The following is a 5,449-nucleotide window of genomic DNA, read 5'->3' on the forward strand; positions in this document are numbered from 1 at the left end:
TTTCTTTCCTTTTATTTATTTTTTTCACTTTTTATTGGATTTTAATGTTTATGTTTAGAAATATAAATTATTCTCATAAAAGAAGAAGAAGAAATATATATTATTTATTTATAGAACTTGTTGTAACGACCTAATGGTACATGAGTACTAACCGCTATCTAACTATTTTGTTCCCAGAGTGCCATCCATCACAAACTGCATGTTTGGCTTTAGCTTTCTTGGAACTCATAAATTTGTCAATACGTTAGGTAAGTTTCCAATATGTTTAGCTTGCAACTTCGTAAATATACGTAAGATACATTTACAAATAAGCATAACTAAATATGTATTAAAATTTTATCACGATTATACATATAATATATATATATATATATATAATGTTTGTATATTTGAAAATATAAAATAACTACTAATAAAATAAATATAAGTTTATTTGAAACAAATGAAAAAAAAAATCATTTAAATTGTTATCCTTGAAATTCTTAAATTTTAGTTTGTCTGACCGTTATTTATATAATAATAATACCATCAAAATGAATCAATGATGGTGACTTTTTTTAAGGTTTATTAATTTTGATTCTATAATTTTCACACTTAATAACTCATTTAACACAAAAATTTAAGAAATTTAAATTAGATTCCTTGATTTTTTATAGTGTAGTAAACAGTTGCACCAAAATTAAAAAAAAAAAAAAAAAAAAAAAAAAAGATGAGACACCATAGCATAAAATTAGACTCAAATTTGAGATTGTTGAATTTTCTTTTAGCTTTGGCTTTAAATACACACACATGTGTGTGTATATATATATATATGTTGAGGCTTGCACTGCGTTATAGTCTATAGATCTTGAAAGATCAACGTCTCAGCAAAAAAAAAAAAAAAAAAAAAAGATCTTGAAAGGTCAAGGGAGAGTGCAGTCCACCTAAGGAGGTCATATTCACCATCAATTCTATTTACTTTTGGATCACTTGGAGTAAAAGGAGAGTCAATTTATTTTTATATTTCATCTTATTTAGAAATTAATGAATATTATTGTTACTTTCACAAGGGAGCTTAACAAACTTGGAGAATTAATTGAAACATTGAACTAGAAAGGGAGCGGTTGTCTCAATTATTGAATCTTATTATAAAAAACCAAGTTAATGTGTATTTATTTTTTAATAATTTAATAGTTACAATAATGAGAGTGGAATTTCAAATCCTACACGCAATGCCACTGACTAAGTTAAGAAAAACAGATTATTAGTAACTGTAGGGACTGGATTTGGGACACATCTTTAGGTTGATAGAATGGACCCAAGCCCAGCTTGCCATTCAATGAATTTATAGAGTATGAGCTCAAGAACTAGGCCTTAGTAAGGGGTACAACTGCCCTGCATGGTTGTATGTGACATTATCAACTTAAACATGGGTTGGGATACACAATGATGCTCATCGGACTGGACTTCTGAAGTTTGACGTTCTCATTATTTCTTTTAAGATTGGTTACAAAGGTTCCATAGAGCATGGGTCATTACAGGACTTCCTGGTTCCCATTCCTCCCCCCCCCCCTTTTCAAGAGAGACTCCCTACGTTATATACCCCTCTAAACTGATCCTAACCCTCCATTTGTCGATCAATCAGGTCACCACTTGAGAGCCTGTCCCATCAGCCGCATCCCTGTTCCTCCAGTAGGTTGCAGCACCCAAGGCGGCGCTGTTCAGGAGTCCTGTCCTTATTAATGCGGCCAGAACGTTAGTTGAGGGCATTCAATGCAGAGGTGACAGCTCGCCTAAGGCTTGTTCCTTCGCCGCGCTCCCGTCGCCGACGCATGACATTGGACCCTTTCCTCCTCGGATATTCAAGGAGTCCCTTTCGGCAGGGTGTTCCTCGTGTTCTTTCGAGGTCTCGGACGCCCGAGGACGGGGTCATCCTTGGATATGTTCCTCGGGGGTCGGTCCTCGCGCTTTCATCCTCGGACCCCTCGTGCATCCTCGGCGTGGGCCCTTAGGCCTGGCTTGGAGTAGGCCAAGGCTACCTGATTTCTGGCCCCACAACACTCTCTCTCTCTCTCTCTCTCTCTCTCGCTCTCCATATATATATATATATATATATTATAAGTCTTTGAGTGGAGGTTTAACCACCATTACCAAAATTGTTGAAAAATTTCGTTCAAACTTATGCATCGCACATATATTAATCCATATTGTTGGGTTTGGAATCTCTCCTGTTCTAAAGTGGAAGCTGATGAGAATGAAAGAAAGATTGGAATGAGTTGGAGTTAGACTAAATCACTGACATATATATATATATATATAAGTTTGGATGAAATATTTCAACAGTTTTGGTAATTGTGGTTAAACCTCCATTCAAAGACTTTTAATATATATATAATATCCATTCTTATCTCTTCTTCACTTTCTTCTACGTCTAGCTCTCCTTCCACAAAGAAAAAATAATAATGGAAATTTCTCTGGACAAAGTTGCCACCTCCGTTCTTTTTGTTGTAATGACAACAATGTCATGCATGATTCTGAATTGGGTGTGGTTAAGACCAAAATATTTAGAGAGGTGCTTGAGAAAGCAAGGTCTTGTAGGCAATTCCTATAGACTTTTCTTCGGGGACACGAAGGATAGCCCTATGATGATAAAGCAAGCTTGTTCTAAACCCATAGAACTCTCTGATGATATTGTGCCACATGTTCTCCCCTTTAAACATCACATAGTGAAGCATTATGGTATGTATGTCTACAATAAACTTAATTACCTAAAGATTTTGTTGTAGCAAACACTAATTATATCTCACTCATTTCCATAGCAATAAAGTATGTATGGTTGTTTAAAGTCTTGTAACTTCTGTTTAAAAGCTTTCAACTATGAATTAGATTATGCCCAAAATCTTAAATCTGAACTGGAAAACTTGACCGATTGATTAAACTATAAACAAGAATATAAATTGGTAGCGGTGGAGCCAAAATTTTCTTAGGTAAAGCTAGTGTTAATACTTCTAATTTAAACACACAGCAAAAATTATTTTTTGCTAATTAGTAATAGTTAATAAGAAACTCTCACTTAAGATTTGTTGTGAAAATGATATAGACATAGTATTTTTTTTTTTAAATATTGGATTTTCTTCTAACCTTCGTGAACAAATGCAGGCAAGAATTCTTTTACATGGCTTGGCCTAAGACCCTGTGTAAACATAATGAGCCCTGAACAAATCAAAGATGTTTTCACCAAGATGGGTGACTTTCAGAAGCCTAAACCAAATCCACTTACTAGATTGCTTGCAATGGGATTAATAAGCTACAAGGGTGAGAAATGGGCTAAACACAGAAAGATTATCAACCCTGCTTTCCATTTAGAGAAGTTGAAGGTTATATATTACATTTCTTATCTCTTTAAATCCATGTGGAATCAATAGTTGTGTCCAAATTAGATTATTGTTATCACTTTAGTAAAAAATGTTGTACCTTAGTTTGGAGCAGCATGATTTATCTTTAAAGTGATATTGTATAAATCACCAAGTTTAACACAAAAACACTTTTGTACTAAACTCCATAGCTAAGTTTCAAATGTCCATCTAGCACATATTTTTTATCAAGAAACTTATAGGCACAGTACAATAATAACAATAGGGAATTGTTTGCATTTTGGTTATGAATAATGCCATAGACACAAACTGTTAGGACATATATGTTTTAACTTGTTTAAGAACATATGTCACTTAGTTATGTAAATTGGCTAATCCTTTGACAAAATGCACTCTGCTTGTAATTGGGTAGTTCTAGGTGTTTTTAATACTTCAAGAAACAATGTTTCAAGGTCAAGTGTTGAAGTCATCAAGTTTGTCCAAGAGAAAGCAAGCTGAAGTGCAAAGTTTTTAAAGCTCGACACCTCTCGACAGCTACCTCGACACCTGCTATCTGTCGAGATTTAAAAAGTCAGATTTTCAATTTGATTTTCTTGGGATCCGTGAATACGTTTTTGGGTCTTCTTTTCTTCTAACTCTAAACATATAAAAGGATTATTTTAAGAGCCGTTTTGGGTGACACAAGTTGCATTATCATTGAGCAATCTCTGTTTAAGCAAATTGTAATCAACAGATGAAGTTCTTGACCTAGTTCATCTTCCATCAAGAAGTTGCTGTGTATTTGCACCATAGGGTTTTGTAACCAAGCATCTTCCTGCTATTCATCAAGTGGATGAACTGAAGAACTTTGCAGCCAACCATTCTTCCTCAGTTGGTGTTCTGAAGTCGCGTACTTAGATCCGCGCATTGGTTAGTCACGTACTTGGGAGCCGTGCATCAAAGGTGGAGACTGTCACTACAGATCAAGTCCAATTGGGTATTGGGGTAAGGGTTCAACTGTAGGTTGGTAAGGTACTTGGGATTCCGTTATTTGTAACCGCTTGATTTGATAATAGTGGAGTTTCGGGAGTGGTTACTTGAAAATCACCCGGTGGGGTTTTTGCCATTAGGGTTTTCCCCATTCGTAAATAAATCACCGTGTTATTTATTTTTCGCTGCATATTTAGTTGATTGGTAATTTATTTGTGCTTCCATAAAATTGCATGATTAATTGATTAATTAATTACTTGGCTAAATTAATTAATTAGGGTTAATCACAAGGGGTCATTCAGATTGTGACCTATCAAGTGGTATCAGAGCGGGCACACTCTGATTAGGATTTAATCTTTGCTGTGTTAATCCATTGATCCCTGTTTGTCATGGATAGAGGACAATCTTTAATTATACCTCATTTATTTGATGGTACTAACTATGCATACTGGAAAGTACGCATGAGAGCTTTCTTGTAGTCTTTAGATGAAAAAGTGTGGCAAGCTGTAGAGATTAGCTGGATTAAGCCAACAAAAGATCCGGCCGATTGGGATGATACTAAGATCAAGGCGGCTAACTTCAACAGCAGAACGTTAAATGCCCTATTTAGTGCAGTCACAAATGAGAAGTTCAAAAAGATATCCTCAACTGAAACTGCTAAGGAGGCTTGGACCATCCTCCAGACTACCTATGAGGGCACAAAGGCTGTCAAAGACTCAAAGCTTCAGAGGCTCACTACAAGCTTTGAAGAAATTAAGATGGAGGAGGATGAGTCATTTGATGAGTTCTATGCTAAGCTCAAGGACATAGTGAACTCAACCTTCAATCTTGGGGAAACCATCCTAGAACCCAAGATTGTAAGGAAGGTGCTCAGATCTCTACCTGAGAGATTTCATGCCAAGATTACATCGATAGAAGAATCAAAGGACATTGACAAGATTCCTTTGACTGAGTTGGTAGGAAACTTGCAAACCTATGAGATAGGATTATCTAGGATTGGCAAGTCAAGTAAAGGTAAAAGCATGGCCTTGAAGGCAAAGGAGAGATTTTCAGAAGGCATTTCAAAGGCAACAAAGGGCCAAGTATCATTCTTCCCATTTGGTGGGGGTCCGAGGATATGTGTTGGT

General features: G+C 35.7%; 1 long non-coding RNA gene across 1 annotated transcript; it reads left to right on the forward strand.

The window, feature by feature from the left end:
- The first annotated feature begins 2,412 nt into the window (after positions 1-2,412).
- Positions 2,413-3,467, forward strand: LOC136065544 (uncharacterized). The gene is made up of 2 exons (XR_010627165.1): positions 2,413-2,718; positions 3,139-3,467. It is a non-coding gene; the product is annotated as an uncharacterized LOC136065544 (long non-coding RNA).
- Positions 3,468-5,449: the final 1,982 nt, after the last annotated feature.

Source organism: Quercus suber, unplaced genomic scaffold (assembly GCF_002906115.3).
Source record: "Quercus suber isolate HL8 unplaced genomic scaffold, Cork oak 2.0 scaffold_1013, whole genome shotgun sequence".
In the NCBI taxonomy this organism is placed as follows: domain Eukaryota; kingdom Viridiplantae; phylum Streptophyta; class Magnoliopsida; order Fagales; family Fagaceae; genus Quercus; species Quercus suber.